This window comes from Eurosta solidaginis, unplaced genomic scaffold (assembly GCF_040869045.1).
Source record: "Eurosta solidaginis isolate ZX-2024a unplaced genomic scaffold, ASM4086904v1 ctg00001065.1, whole genome shotgun sequence".
NCBI classification, from domain to species: domain Eukaryota; kingdom Metazoa; phylum Arthropoda; class Insecta; order Diptera; family Tephritidae; genus Eurosta; species Eurosta solidaginis.
This window is the reverse complement of record NW_027136910.1, coordinates 825,958-843,184: the sequence shown is the minus strand read 5'-3', so window position 1 is coordinate 843,184 and position 17,227 is coordinate 825,958. Positions and strand designations below refer to the sequence as shown.

The following is a 17,227-nucleotide window of genomic DNA, read 5'->3' as shown; positions in this document are numbered from 1 at the left end:
ACAACAGTTGCAGAAGGTGAAACGTCTAGACCTTTGGAGAAATATGCGGAAGAGACAATAGATAGAATAAAAGCAGCGCGAGCTGACGAACGAGTAATCAGTTTGAGTTAAACACGCTTTTGTTAAATACTTGATATTGAAGTATAATTGTACTACTCCCAAAGTAATCTAAAGAAAGACCTCTTTCAAATACTGAAAATTGCAGTGAATTTTTCAACAGTTAAGCGATTCGAACGTTAGCAGAATGTTTGAAATGAATTTCCCCGAAATTCGTTTCAATATAAAGAAAAGTGTAGTCATTTGGGTTGAAAGAAATTTTTTTTCAAAATCAAATTTTATAGTTAAATTGTTTTTCTTGTTTCGTTCTCGATAAATTGCACTAAAGATGTCGCAATGCCGAAACCGGTTTGTCTCCGAACCAAACTTGACGAGGAATGGCGGAAAATGGTCCCAATTCAAGTAATTGCTGTATATTGGAACAATTTTCCATCATTCCTTGTCAAATTTGATTTGAAAACGAACCGGGTTCGGTGTTGTGCTATTCAGTGCTATTTTTTGAGAACGAAAAGGGAAACTAATATTTTACCTATGCACTTGGTATTTGAGAAGTTTCTTTTGACACAAGTCTTCACTTTTGCACCCTATCGAAAAATCAACAACATAAAAGACAACATAACTTTCAACTAAAACCAAAAGCTTTGCCTACAATTAAAAATACTTACACTATGTTACGTATTTTGAATTCTTCTGCTCTATACGCCGTTTCGCCTGGGCTTATATATAAATACGTGAAATTCATTCTTCGGCAGCGGAAGTCCCAAGATTCGTCGAGGGTCATTCCATATTGCATATACCAGATACCTTCGAACTGTAAATAATGAAAGCATAACGTCGCTGCGCTCACAAAAACAGTTATGTGTTTTTCAGTAACTTTTCAGGAGATCAAAAAACTTATTTCTTGTGTCCATTTGCAAAATTTTGCAAATGTCGTATTTTGAAATATTTTATGGAAAGTACGTTATTGATGTATGAAGGAAAAAATCATTATTTTTAACGCATTACGACCTGATAAATATTTGCGCCGTTTTATAGCACATAGCTGCTTTCAAACATGATTCAAATTTGCTTTCGGCGGTAGGGAAATGCATGCAATTTTTGCCGTTATTCCTCATAATGATTACGGAGATTACCCCTTAAGCCCATGGGAGGTGTAGCTTCATCAATCAGATGTCTGTTGGGATGCCCAGGTTTCTGGGTATTCAACAGAAACAGAACTGTTTGGGAGTACTCTCGCCTCATTGTGTACGTGGTGTTCTGGGTACGTAAGAAAACAGGCCGTAGCGGTTCTGAGAGCAGTATTTTGGCAGGCCTGTATTTTCTTCCAGTGAGTAACCTTTAGGCTTGGCGACCGTATCGGACGCGAAGCATGCAACCGGCCGGCCAATTGCTTTGTAAGTAGTAATGAGCGTTTCTTTGTCTTTTCCCCAAGTGCTGCCGGAAAGAGGTTTGGGGATATTATTACGGCTCTGGATTTTCGGTACAATCCAAAATGTAGATCCTGATCGAACATCACACCCAAGATTTGAGGATGTAAGACAGTCGGTAGCGTAATGCCGATGTCGGGATCAAATAGATTATATTGCACTGTGTGGTGGGTGATAAACGCGAGACCGCGGGCATTTCAGCCCTCGCGATCTCTTCTGTGGACGTTATGTCCGGAGCAGGTCCTCAGCAGATCTTGCTGTATGTTTGGTCTCTTGGATCGCTGCAATGCGTATGTTATACCGCTTCATGAAATCAACTGCATATCTCCGTGATCTTCCCAGTTAACCCATAACAGTTTAACTGCAGAATTTTGAAGTGCAACGGGGTAAACGTCGTCACCCTAGGGGTAAGTGATTGGTGACTACGTCTGAGTTGAGGGAGGCCAGGATGCAATTGCTGTTGTGGCCTTGGGACTAGACTTTCCTGGGTAAGCATTTGTGTACCCGGTGTAGTTGGGTTTGCGGCCTAGCAGTATGGCGTGATAAAACCCGTCAGGGGATTGCCGTCGCTAAGACCAGAACATCTAGGAAAGTGGCATCGTCCAAGGCAGGAGCTGTATTGGACAAATGTTGCAACCATATATATTCTGTGCTGGCAAACGGTGCAAAAGGTGGTAGGGACCAAAGAATTTGTTTCTCTGACCTACTCGAGTGCTAGTGCCGGAAAGAGGGGGAGAAGAAGACGGGGACGGGGGCTGATGCTCGGCATTGCTACCGACTCTACTACAGAGATTGTAGCTATGAGGAGGAGCGATGTTGTTGTTGTTGTAGCGATAGGGTGCTCCCCGAAGGCTTTGGGGAGTGTTATCGATGTGATGGTCCTTTGCCGGATACAGGTCCTGTACGCTCCGGTACCACAGCACCATTAAGGTGCTAGCCCGACCATCTCGGGAACGATTTATGTGGCCACATTAAACCTTCAGGCCATCCCAGTTCCATGAGGAGCTTGGGGTCGCCAGAGCCTCGCCTGTTAGTGAAACAGGATTCGCCGCGGATAGGTGAGGTTAACAATTGGGTTTGGAGAAGCTATATATTGCGATGGGAACCTGAAGGGTTGCGCTACACACCCCTTGAATCTGGTATTTTAGTCGCATCTTACGACAGGCATACCTACCGCGGGTATATTCTGACCCCCTTACCCATCGGGGGAGGAGCGATCGTATGAGCTGGTGGCGCCATGGGGCCGGAGCCGCAGTGGTTACTTGTTATGGCTTGCTGAGAAGCGGGGCAGCTAGAAGGAAGTGGACGCAGACTACGGGACTCCCTTGGGCGTAATCAGCAAGGAGCCAAATTTATAAAAGTTATGAAGGCTTCGGGTTTTGGGCTCTAGCCCAGAACATCCTGTCCAATGCAACCATCTCTTGCACGTGACACATTGACAAGAGTGTGGCCGTCCTAAAAAGGTTATTTTCCGGCAAACGCAGCAAAACCATTTCTCTGCACCGGGGTCAGGTACAGGTCCTGGATTGGGTTCGATACCCTCCCGGAGCAGGAGAATATTGCGCAGTCACGTTGCAAGGATCTGCTGGGAGGATGACAATTTGTGCGAGGGAAGCAACAAATTAAATGGGGTTACACTGAATTGGTCGGGAAAAATCCCGAGTCGCTCCGGTTCATAGAACCTGCTGCCTTGGGAATCGAGATGGTTTGTAATAATTTTTTACATTGAAATCAAAGCACTTTCGCCAGCGATTCAAAAAAATTATAAGCTAGTGAGTAAGTACATAACCGTTTTTCAGAGTACTTTTAGTACTGTGAGCACATAGTTGTTTTCATTCACTTCTAAACCAAAAGAGATATAAAAAAAACTGCATATGCAGAAATGTGGGCTCTATATAGTGATAATAAAATATGCAATAAAAAAAAAATTTTAAGAAAAACACATAACTGTTTTCGTTAGCGCAGCGACGATAAGCTTTTAAAATGGCTTTAAAGTCTATACATAGTACTATAAAATTGGCCTAGCTATATACATAGAGCTGACACTTAATTTATTTAAGTATATAAAACTTCATACTCACATCTTCTCTGTTGACGCTTTGCAAATGTTGTATATCTGTTCGACACGAACCTGGCTTTCGACCTTGTCCGGCCACCAAATATGATGATGTCAAAAAAATTAAAACTAACAAAGGGGAACTGAAAAAAAAAATGAAATTAATTAAAAAACAAGTAAGGAAGGCTAAGTTCGGGTGTAACCGAATATTACATACTCAGCTGAGAGCTTTGGAGACAAAATAAAGTAAAATCACCATGTAGGAAAATGACCCTAGGGTAACCCTGGAATGTGTTTTTCTGACATGGGTATCAAATGAAAGGTGTTCATGATTATTTAAAACGTAGTGGGCCTTAGTTCTATAGGTGGACGCCTTTTCGAGATATCGCCATAAAGGTGGACTAGGGTAACCCAGAACATCATTTGTCGGGTACCGCTAATTTATTTATATATGTAATACCACGAACAGTATTCCTGCCCTGATTCCAAAGGCTTTTGATTTCGCCCTGCAGAACTTTTTTATTTTCTTCTACTTAATATTGTAGGTGTCACACCCATTTTCCAAAGTTTTTTTCTAAAGTTATATTTTGCGTCAATAAACCAATCCAATTACCATGTTTCATCTCTTTATTCATATTTGGTATGGAATTATGGAATTTTTCGTAATTTTCGATATCGAAAAAGTGGGCGTGGTCATAGTCGTATTTCGGCCATTTCTATACCAAGATAAAGTGAGTTCAGATAAGTGCGTGGACTAAGTTTAGTAAAGATATATCGATTTTTGGTCAAGTTATCGTGTTAACGGCCGAGCGGAAGGAAGGACGGTCGACTATGTATAAAAAATGGGCGTGTCTTCAACCGATTTCGCCCATTTTCATAGAAAACAGTTATCGTCATGGAATCCATGCCAATACTAAATTTCAAAATGATTGGTAAATTTTTGTTCGACTTATGGCATTAAAAGTATTCTAGACAAATTAAATGAAAAAGGGCGGAGCCACGCCCGTTTTGAAATTTTCTTTTAGTTTTGTATTTTGTTGCACCATATCATTACTGGAGTTGAATGTTGATATAATTTACTTATATACTCTAAAGATATTAAATTATAATTTGACTTTTAAACATTTTTTTTTTTATAGTGGGCGTGTTCGTCATCCGATTTTGTTAATTTTTATTTGGCAAACATTTTGGCAAAATATTTAAATAACCTTCTTTAAAAAGTGGCCGGTGCCACGTCCAATGCCCAAAATTTTACTAATTTTCTATTCTGCTGTCATAAGGTCAATCCACCCATCAAATTTCATCGCTCTATCCGTCTTTGATAACGAATTATCGCACTTTTTCGGTTTTTCGAAATTTTCGATATCGAAAAAGGGGGCGTGGTTATAGTCCGATTTCATTCATTGTAAATATCGATCTGAGATGAGTGCCCAGGAACCTACATACCAAATTTCATCAAGATACCTCAAAATTTACTCAAGTTATCGTGTTCACGGAGAGACAGACGGACTGACGGACGGGCGGACGGACATGGCTAAATGGATTTCTTTTTTCGCCCAGATCATTTTGATATATAGAAGTCTATATCTATCTAGATTAGTTTATGCCGGTACGGGGTACCGTTATGCGAACAAAATTAATATACTCTGTGAGCTCTGCTCAGTTGAGTATAACAAGTAAAGGTGTCTAAGTTCGGGTGTAACCGAACATTATATACTTAGCGTGAGCTTCAATTGTACATTTCATTTCAGATAAATTACTTTTCTACATAACACGTGGCTCCGCCCGTTTAAAAAATGTCTCCCCATTTCCTCGTATAATAAAACTTGATAAGTGAAATATCATTGATTCAAAACTATTTTTTGCTAAGTTATAGCTTATTATTCTAGTCTACGACCCTTTTAAGCTTATTTTATATCTAAGCTGCCGTAGTCTTTAACTGATCCCGTCCATTTTTACTAGACATATTTTCTGCTATAAGGAAAATACGTGTACACAATTTTGTTACGATATGTTAATTTTTCTTCGAGTTATGGCTCCCGAAACAGAAAATGGCTTAGTCATAAAAGGGGCGCTACCACGCCCATTTTTTTAAATTTGAAGTTTTTCCTATTGATTGTTATAAATCTGCTTGAGAAATGAAATGCCATTATATAAAGTTCTTTTGCACAAAGATATAACTTATTTTATTCGTCCACGACCCTTTTAAAAATATTTTATATGAAAGTGGGCGTGGTCTTTAAAAGATTTTGTTAATTTTTCTTCAAAGCATTCCTTATAGTAAAGGCAACCTCTCTGCCGAATTTTGTTACGATAGGTTGAATGATTTTTGGTTTAGGAATAATAATATTTGTAAAATTGATTTTATCACAAGTGAACGGTGCCACGCCCAATTGAAAACATTTTTCCAAATTTTTATCAAGAGTCTCAATATCAGTCCCATTTCAAATTTCAACATTCTAGGTGTATTATTTACTAAAGTATCAGGTTTTTTGTGTATTCCAAAATTATATATATGTATATAAAAAATGGGCGTGGTTATCATTCGATTTCGCTCATTTTCTATACCTATTCTGGGTCCAGATAAACTAGTGTGTCAAATTTGGTGAAGATATCTCAATATTTACTCAAGTTATCGTGCTAACGGACGGACGGACGGGCGGAGAGTTTGCCGGCATCAGTTCTGCATGGCTTTCGGGATCAATCTGGGATCCGTCAAGGTCATTTCGGGATCAATCAGGGACTTTTTTAAGGATCATATCTGGATGGTTTCTGGGATCCGTCCGGGATTATTTCGGGATTATTTGCGGATCCTTTCGGGATCATTTCTGTGTGGTTTTCGGAATCCGTCTGGGATCCCGACGGGGTAATTTCGTGACTTTTTCTGGACTATTTCAAGATCATTTGAGCACCCTTCTGAGATCATTTCAGGATCTGTCCGGGATACCATAAAGGTCATTTCGGAAAATTTTTAGCACTATTTCGGGAACATTTGGGGATGGCTCCTGTATCATTTCTTGGTGGCTTTCGGGCTCCGTCTGGGATCCCGTCAGAGCAATTTCGGGAATTTTTTGAGACTATTTCGGGATCATTTGAGGACCCTTCTGGCATCATTTCTAGATGGTTTCGAGATCTGTCCGGGATCCCGTCAGGGTCATTTCGGACTTTTTCGGGACTTATTCGGGGACTTTCGGGATCTTTTCGGGACCATTCACACAAAGTACCAACTTATTTTTATACTCAGCGTGCTTTGCACACAGAGTATATTAAACTCTGATTGAATAACGGTTGGTTGTACAGGTATAAAGGAATCGAGAAAGATATACACTTCCATATATCAAAATCATCAGTATCGAAAAAAAATTTGATTGAGCCATCACGAAATGACCCGACGGGATTCCGTAAACCGTCACGAAAGTATCACCGAAGGGTCCCCAAATGAACCCGAAAAAGTCCCGAAAAGACCCGGGACGTATCCCGAAAACTATCCAGAAATGATTCCGTAAGAGTCCAAAATGATCCCGAAAAGACCCTGACTAGTACCTGGACGGATCACGTAAATCATCCAGAATTATACCGGAAGAGTCCCTAAAAGATCCCGGAATAGTCCCGAAATGATCCCACATGTATCCCGAAAACTATCCACAAATGATAGCGAAAAAGTCCCCAAATGACCCTACGGGATCCCCGGACGGATCGCGAAAATCATCAGAAATTATCCCGGAAGGATCCCCAAATGATCCCGAAATAGGCCCGAAATAGTTCCGAAATGATCCTGACGGGATCCCGAAAGTCGTCCAGAAATGATACCAGAAGTATCCCCAGATGATCCCGAAAAAGACCCCGAAATAACTCCGACGGGATTCCGGACGCATCCCGAAGTCGTCCAGAAATTATACCGGAAGAGTCCCCAATGATCCCGAAATAGTTCCGAAATAACCCTCACGTGATCCAGAAATGCTCTCGGAGGGATACCGAAAATGACCCAAAATAACCCCGGCGGGATCTTAGATGTATTCCGAAAACTATCCAGAAATGATCGCGAAAAATTCCCGAAATGAGCCTGACGGGATCCCGGACGGATCGTAAAAATCATCCAGAAATGATGCCGGAAGGGTCCCAAAATAGTTCCGAAAAAGCCCCGAAACTACCCTAGCGGAATCCCGGAAACCATCCGGAAATGATCCCGGTAGGATCCCCAAATGATCCCGAAATAGTCCCGAAAAAATCCCGCAATGACCCTGGCGAGATCTCGAAAGTTTTCCAGAAATGATACCGGAAGGATCCCCAGAGGATCCCGAAAAAGTCCCGAAATAACTCCGACGGGTTGCCGGACGCATCCCGAAAATATTTCAGAAATTATACCGGAAGGGTAGGGGGTAGGATGTCACTGCGCACTTTGTAAGCCCTCGACTTATTTGACCCATTGAGTTTGTAATATTGGTGAAGGTCAATATACGTAAAGTATTCGCCAGTAAACTATTGTCTCTGTCCTAAATCCGTGTAGCCATTCTGGCGTGATTCAGTAACAAAGACGAAAAAATACAATAATTAAATTATAACGGGGGGACTTCCCACCCGCCCACCTTTTCAAAAAAATATAGCTAGTAGATCCTTCTAGACTATTGGCTACATGTGTGGAAATTTCATCCAAATCTGTCTGTTCGTGCGTTATTGAGTCACAAAGACAAACGTCTGGACAAACATCCAAACATAAAAACATCCAAACTTTCATATTTATAATATACATTAGATTAGACTAGATTAGATTAGATATTAGATTAGATTAGATATTAGATATTTTCCACCGATCTCCATGATTTTTTCAGACAACAATATATGCTATATATGTGAGCATTTGATGAAATTTGAAGCTTCTAACTGATAAAATGGGGCTGAAATTGCGAAAAGTTTCTTATCTGAAAAATCGGTTGTATGAGATATATACTATATATACAACCGATCTCTATCATTTATTCACACAGCAGCATTTGTTGAAATTTGAAGCCTCTAGCTCTTAAAATGGGGCAGTAATTACGAAAAGTTTCCTATCTGAACAATCGGTTGTGGGAGATATGTGCTATATATACGACCGATCTCATCCATTTATTCAGACAACAATATGTGCAATATACGAAAGCATATGGTGAAGTTTGAAGCTTCAATCTGATAAATTGAGGAAGATATGACAAAAATCCTCTTTTTCTGAAAAATTGGTTGCATGGAGGATATATGTTATAGTGGTCCGAACAGGCCGGTTCCAACAAATGTCTAATCGGACACCTAAATACACCCGCTCACGAAATTTTATTAAGATATCTCAAAAATTGAGGGACCAGTTTGCACACAAACAGACAGACGGACAGGCGAACAGACGGACATGGCTAAAACAACTCAGCTCTTCATCTTATTTGTTTCGGTATACCTAGTGGTGGGTTTACCTATTTTCTTTTAAGAACTTACAATTTTAGGATTCGTGCCGAAATTAGTATACTATTTCATTTTCATGAAAGGTATAAAAGATAGTGAGGTTCGACCCAAAGGAGAGCGCGAGCGTGAACGCAATATCCGCTTGCCTCCTTGCGACACCGAAGTATTTAAGGGCGATTACCTATCTTGTCCAACTTTCCAGGACATGTTCACGGCCATATATATCAACAAGAGTCCGCTTAATGCCGAGAGGTTGTATTACCTCATTCAAAAGACTGAGGGGGAAGCAAAGGAAATTGTTCTAAATTACCAACTCACAAACGACGTTTTCACCATAGCATGGAAGAATTTAACTGACAGGTACGCAAACTAAAGTATCCTGATCAACACCCAACTAAAGATTTTATTTAGTTTAAAAAAATTTTGAGTGAGTGTGGTAACTCGACGCAACGCGAGATCAATAACTGTATCGCGTACCTTAAAACGCTCAGATCGACATCTCAAACTGGGATGCCATCATTACTTACCTATGCTCGAACAAGCTGCCAGAAAGTACCTTAGCTCTCTGGGAGCAGACAGTCGCCAATAAGACAAAAGTCTCCAAGTGGAAAGAAATGGACAAATTCTTCCCATAGATTCCATGCACTGGAAACTGTTTCAGGCATTACCGGTAGCGATATTAGTAAAGCCGCTAAACAGCAGAACGATAGACAGTCTACCGATCCTTCGCGCCGAAATCTTGGCGCCTTTCAAAGAAGCGTGGCCAAGCGCGCGTGCAGTATGTGCAAGTCCAACGAGCCCAAACTCATGTCCGATATCAGATTACACTTTATTAAAAGTAACAACACTTGTATCAAGTGCCTCTCGTCGGGGCATACTGTCTCTAAGTGTACTAGCTCATATAACTACAGCATTTGCCACCTACGACATCACACGCTCCTACATATTCAGGCAATTGCATCAACACCTGCGGGTAGGCCAAAAGGATCATACCCCAATGACAACATCCCAAGCACTTCGGCCGAAGCAATGCAGAGGCGTGATGCGGCAAATAAGCACAACAACAATGTCAATAATGTCACATCATGTTTCTCAGCTTCCAATATAAAATACGGAAGCCTTACTAGGTACAGCACACGCCAACGTATTTTACAATAATACAAATTTTTCGGCGCGTTCCTTAAATGATTCTGGGCCCGAATGCACCTTTATTAGAGAAAGGCTCAAAGGCCGTATCAACTTGCCGCCTACTAGGCTGTCACTGGTATCACTAATCAGGTTTCCGCGAAAGTAAAACTTCCCAACCTGTCAGGCAAATCCAACCGCATTACAAGCTTTCCCTAATATCATATTAGCGGACAAACGGTTCTTTATTAACGAATCAGTCGACCTTATTTTAGACGGTGACATTTACTTCCAAATCATGTTAGGGGGTATCAAAAAAGATAATCTAGGGACTCTCATCGTCCAAGAGACCGTATTTGGCTGGATCTGTTTCTCTACGAAGGCCATCCATGTGGAACGGAACTAACTTCGTCGGGGCAGCTCGGGCGCTTAGAGCAGAATTTAAGGCATTATTAACCGATGCCCGCCTCAAGATCCTAGCTCTTCACTCCCACCAAGAAATAGCGTGGCTTTTTATCCCTGCTGCGGCTGCTCACATGGGAGGGGGGGGGGCTGTGTGGAAATCAAAAGTTTCACAAAAAATGTCATGAAAATATCTCAAAACTCCAAATAAACATTCCAGGACTTTGCCACGCTATTGCGCAGAATGAAGTATTGATAAAGTCGATATGGAACCACTAACGCCTGGGCATTTCCTAATTGTAGGGCACTACTTGCTCCTCTACAACCCGATGCCAGCGAAAACCCACCATCGGTCATCAACCTAATCGAACTCCAAAAACAAATATGACAATAGGGGATTTGATGAGCATAAAGGAAGACAACCTCCCCCCGAATGAATGGAGACTGGACAGGGTGGTCAAAGTCCACCTTGGCTACGACGACCGAATTCAAGTGGTAGCAATCATGACCGCTCGAGGCCCTCGTCAAACTGATACGCCTCCCTCCTGGCAATGAAGGAGAGGACCCTACAAAAGCACAATAATTATCTTAACTGTAACCGGAATTCCACTTCGCAAAATCGCAAAAAAACAAGTAAGGACGGGACTGTCTTCGGCTGTGCCGAAGACTTCATACCTTTCATGAATGGGGTTGAACAATAATCTTATCCCATTCGTAATCTCCAAATAATCGGCTTTATAAGATAAGAAATATATAGTGAACAGATGTACATACCTAAGCGATTTTTAAGGTAAATATAAAATATAACAAGTAAAGGTGTCTAAGTTCGGGTGTAACCGATCATTATATACTCAGCGTGTGCTTTAAGTGTACATTTCATTTCAGATAATTTACTTGTCTACATAACACGTGGCACCGCCCGTTTAAAAAAAATGTTTCCCCATTTCCTCTTACAATAAAACTTGATAAGTGAAATATCATTGATTCAAAACTATTTTTTGCTAAGTTATAGCTTATTATTCTAGTCTACGACCCCTTTAAACTTGTTTTATATCTAACTTGCCGTGGTATTTAACCGATCCCGTTCATTTTTTACTAGGAATATTTTCTGCTATAAGGAAAATACGTGTTTCAGTACGAGTGGGAGTGGACTTCTGAGTTGACCATGACATCATCATCGATATGCAGAGAAGGATTATGCGCTATGAGAACCAGGATGTGCCACTTAACTTCAGTTTGGAGAAAGGGTGCAGCAGTAAGCGAGAGCTGGTGGAGGAGACTCAACAAAGACCACGAAAGTCAAAGGTAAAGGTTGATGGAACGAATGGGCCAAATAAAGAAAAATCAAAGATATCTGCAAGAGAAACACTGGCATTGGCAAAACCAAATGGACGCATTAAAACGAAGGAAAGAATTTGAACTGTCAAGACTATACTGAGGATGCAAAGTCAATCCGTCAAGATAAAGCTCTGCGAAGTAGTTCATTCGCCAAACAACAGAGTGTGACGGAACGGTTCAGGATAATGAGTAGTAGGATGAAACACAGGTACAAGAATAATAATTCGGAAGGTTTCCTGGAGGGAGATTTGGTACTGCTATACAACCCTCACCGGCGGAAAGGTGCTCCATCCAAATTTTGGTGCAATTTGGGAGGCCCGTACAGAGTTGTGAAGAGGATCAGTGATGTCATCTACCGCATACAAACAATTGGGAAACCACGAAATAGAAGGGTGTTCACTTGGAGAGGCTAGCAGCGGTTAGATCGAGAGATTTGTCTGATCGGGACGATCAGACTTAGGTAGAGGGCAGTGTGACGAATATTAGTATCACTAAGCAATACTACCATCACTAAGCCGATAATAAGCAGTATGTATGTGAACAAATCAATCATCATGTACACCCAAGGCAGCGGAGGGATACTCACCATTAGCTGAAGTAGTACTCACATATGGCATGTGGCTATGCGAGAGACTATAAACTACAAATATACATGTACATATATGGTTGATAACCAGGCGTGAAGTTCTCGAAGTTACTAGGCCTTAGTAGAAATGGGTGAACGTGCAACAGAGAGTATAAAAGCAGCGAAAGCTGAGTAGTCAGTAACCAGTTTGATTTAAACACGCTATCAGTTGCGAAGTGGAGTATAATTGTGAAGTATAACTGTACTACTCCCAAAGTAATCTAATAAAGGCCATCATGCTTTACTAAATATTGGAGTTTCACTAAATTCGTTACAATATTTACATAAATTATACGATGGAGAATTAACGAGTGGAACTCCCTCTTTATGGATTTTCAACAAACCATACAACCTAGGCGTATTTGCAGTTTTACTGAGGAGACTATATTTTTCTTTTATATTTATCACATTTTTTTTAAAAATTTTTCTACAATTTCATTATTCTTGTCCTGTAACTTGTTTGTGAGGTCGCGTTTCAAGACCCGATATGAGGAAATATCGTTTATCATTTCCTGTAAAATCTTATCATAATCAGATTTTTCCATCAGAACTGTTACGTTGCCCTTGTCAGGGTTCAGGACTAATAGTTCTTTATTGTTTTTTAAGAACTTCTTAGCCGACTGAAAATCTGGTGATTGTGGACACCGCCTCGAGCGAACCCGCAACCGCCAAAAAAAATCTCGAGGACCCGTGCAACACCTTGAGTGGACATGAGGCTCCGGATGTCGAGAGCGATACAGTCTCGGTATCTGAGATTGCGGGCGAGTTCTTTACTAGCATGGACGAGCAACTTCTGTTGAAATCCGATCCGTCGGATGCTGAATTCGACGATACTATCGTGGAGGAGGATACGACGGTGCGGATCAGCGGAGGATGGACATCGATGCTGAAACCGACCATTAGCGAGCGCGCAGGTACTGCATATAAACCTGCACCACTCCAAGGCAGCTTCGGCTGCGCTAATATTACGCCACAGCACAACATATGAGGACGTCGTTCTAGCCCAGGAGCCTTGGGTCGTTGGCAGCAAGGTCTGTGTGATCTGTTGTCATGGCAAGAATACTGTTCGTACATATATAAATAAATTAGCGGTACCCGACAAATGATGTTCTGGGTCTCCCTGGTCCACATTTTGGTCGATATCTTGAAAACGCCTTCACATATAAAACTAAAGGCCACTTCCTTTGAAAACCTCCATTTATACCTTTAATTTGATACCCATAACGTACAAACACATTCTTGAGTCACCCCTGGTTCACCTTATTGCGAAATAAGGCCCTCTCCCTTTTAAAATAATCATTACCACCTCTCATTTGATACCCATGCCATACAAACACATTCCAGGGTTACCCTAGGTTCATTTTCCTAAATGTTGATTTTCCCTTATTTTGTCTTAACCTTGCTTGTTTTATTAAAAACTTTTGATTTGATCGTCTAATGTATAATACACGAAACACTAGTAAGAATGCCATTTGTGGAGTTAGGCACTTTTGATATGTGTGGACTCATATTTAAAACAGAGAAAATATAGTACTTTCACAATCATTGTGTACAATACAAAGTGTGTCAACTAAGGGATAAATGTCAAAATTCAAACAGCCTAGCTCGCAAATCTCAGGTCTAGAATTGCATTTTTTTGGTACGTAAGAGTACTTTAAGCTGAGTTGCATTTGATAGTTAAATAAAACTTTGTAGTAGATGAAACAGTTGCATATATTCCTGCGGAAATATAAATAATAGAAGACTTGCAGCCTCCAAGAATGCGGAAACATACGGAAAGAAAAATATATTTAAATTAGAGTCAAAAAAGTCTAGAGAAACTTAACAAAATATAAAGTGCCACACGTGTAACATTGTTGTTTTTATACTCAGTTAAGCAGAGCTCACAGAGTATATTAACTTTGATTGGATAACGGTTGGTTTTACAGGTATAAAGGAATCGAGATAGATATAGACTTCCATATATCAAAATCATCAGTATCGAAAAAAAATTTGATTGAGCCATACGTCCGTCTGTCCGTTTTGAGGTATCTCATCTGATATGTAGGTTCCTGGGCACTCATCTCAGATCGATATTTAAAATGAACGATATCGAACTATAACCACGCCCACTTTTTCGATATCGAAAATTTCGAAAACCCGAAAAAGTTCGATAATTCATTACCAAAGACGAATAAAGCGATGAAACTTGGTAGGTGAGTTGAACTTATGACGCAGATTAGAAAATTAGTAAAATTTTGGACAATAGGCGTGGCACCGCCCACTTTTAAAAGAAGGTAATTTTAATATTTTGTAAGCTGTAATTTGGCAGTCGTTGAAGAACGGAGAACGGCCACGCCCACTTAAAAAAAATTATCTGAACTCACTTTGTATTGGTGTAAAATATGGCCGAAATCCGGTTATGACACGCCCACTTTTTCGATATCGAAATTTACGAAAAATGAAAAAATTCCATAATTCTATACCAAATACGAAAAAAGGGATGAAACATGGTAATTGGATTGGTTTATTGGCGCAAAATATAACTTTAGAAAAAAGCTTTGTAAAATGGGTGTGACACCTACCATATTAAGTAGAAGAAAATGAAAAAGTTCTGCAGGGCGAAATCAAAAGCCCTTACAATCTTGGCAGGAATACTGTTCGTGGTATTACATATATAAATAAATTAGCGGTACCCGACAGATAATGTTCTGGGTCACCCTGGTCCACATTTTGGTCAATATCTCGAAAACACCTTCACATATACAACTACCACCACTCCCTTTTAAAATACTCATTAACACCTTTTATTTGCTACTACCCATATCATACAAACAAATTATAGAGTCACCCCTGGTCCACCGTTATGGCGATATTTTGAAAAGGCGTCCACCTATAGAACTAAGGCCCACGCCCTTTTAAAATACACATTAACACATTTCATTTGATACCCATATCGTACAAACAAATTCTAGAGTCACCCCTGGTCCACCTTTATGGCGATATCTTGAAAAGGCGTCCACCTATAGAACTAAGGCCCACGCCCTTTTAAAATACACATTAACACATTTCATTTGATACCCATATCGTACAAACAAGTTCTAGAGTCACCCCAGGTCCACCTTTATGGCGATATCTTGAAAAGGCGTCCACCTATAGAACTAAGGCCCACGCCCTTTTAAAATACACATTAACACATTTCATTTGATACCCATATCGTACAAACAAATTCTCGAGTCAGGCCTGGTCCACCTTTATGGATATATCTCGAAAAGGCGTCCACCTAGAGAACTAAGGCCCACTCCCTTTTAAAATACTCATTAATACCTTCCATTTGATACACATTTCATACAAACACATTCCAGGGTTACTCTAGGTTCATTTTCCTACATGGTGATTTTCCCTTATTTTGTCTCCATAGCTCTCATCTGAGTATGTAATGTTCGCTTGCAACCGAACACAAATATAAAGAACTTGGGTACAGAAATTCAGAAATCCTAGAAAATGTTTTACCGACTTACTTTGCTGTTGTGTTTGAAAAGTTTTTCACAATAATTAGAAAAACTATATGTTTTCTATGTTTTTTATACAAATGAAAGTGCAAAAGTGTGTTCCGGCGAAAGCATAGACTAGAGAAAAATTTTAAGTTTTGCAATTATTTGCAAAAAATCTCTGTTTGGACCATTCGCCATATAAATTATCGGAACAAAGAAAAATTCAAAACGCTACAGTTATCGATCGCCTAAATATCTGCTTAGAGGCCAAAATTCCGTCAAATTATTTATGAAATGAGTTTATATCGCCGTAGTAACTGCAAAACGTATCGAATTAGTTACTTTCTGGTGATAGACGATAAAATTATCTAAAAATATCTGGAAGGAAAACTTTGCAAAGGCATACATAGATATGTTTTTCAACCGACTGCAGAAATAAATCACCAATTTGATAACGTGGCCGAATCGATCCCCTCGGTATTTTAAAATTTAGTTTGCGTGTGAACGCATTGAATGTAGCCAATAGCCTATTAGAAATCAGATTCAGCGCGGTCAATAAAGTTATGTTAGCTGGTTGTGTTAACTAGCTGGTCTGTGAGGACCCCAAATATACTATATGCGTCCATTGTGTTTGTTTAACGACCAAACTGAGAAATAATATTTAAAAGCAGGACCTATCTTATAAAATAAGTTCGTCCTTTTGATAAAGCTTTCTAGGACCTATGCCACTAACTATACTATATCTGATTTAAATAAAGGAAAAATTCAAAAACAGGATGTACATATATATTCCTCTAAATTTAAACCAAAGGACATATAGCAGTATGTGCTGTACTAATATATCGATTTGACTCTTAAAATATCTTTTAATTTGCGATACTATTTTTTTCTGAAAGGATAATATAATTTAGTTACTTACTTAGCAATCAGATGTTTCAGCATTTTGTAAAGTATTAGCTTGAAGAAATTACAACAAAATATCACTTACGTCTTCAACACTAAAACTGACAATGTGATATTAAAATTTTTCACACCTTTTATACTTGCAATCTATGCCGATTTTTTCAGCGAAATTTCCACACACACACAAAACACATTATACCATTCCAAATAACAAAACAAAAACAGAAAGTAGCCTAAGTTCGGGTAACATTGTATATACCCTACAGAAAAAATTAGAGACAATCACGCAAAGCGACAGTTTCGCAATAGATTTAGGTCCGTCCCTTTTTTCTAAGATACATATACAAATTGGCGGCCATCGTGGCGTGATGGTAGCGTGCTCCGCCTACCA

At 39.8% G+C, this 17,227-nt stretch overlaps 1 long non-coding RNA gene across 1 annotated transcript; it reads right to left on the bottom strand.

Moving 5' to 3' along the window:
• Nucleotides 1-727: 727 nt before the first annotated feature.
• Nucleotides 728-16,971, bottom strand: LOC137235760 (uncharacterized). Its single transcript, XR_010948038.1, has 3 exons — nucleotides 16,853-16,971; nucleotides 3,566-3,683; nucleotides 728-868 (listed from the first exon to the last, which is right to left on the bottom strand). It is a non-coding gene; the product is annotated as an uncharacterized lncRNA (long non-coding RNA).
• Nucleotides 16,972-17,227: the final 256 nt, after the last annotated feature.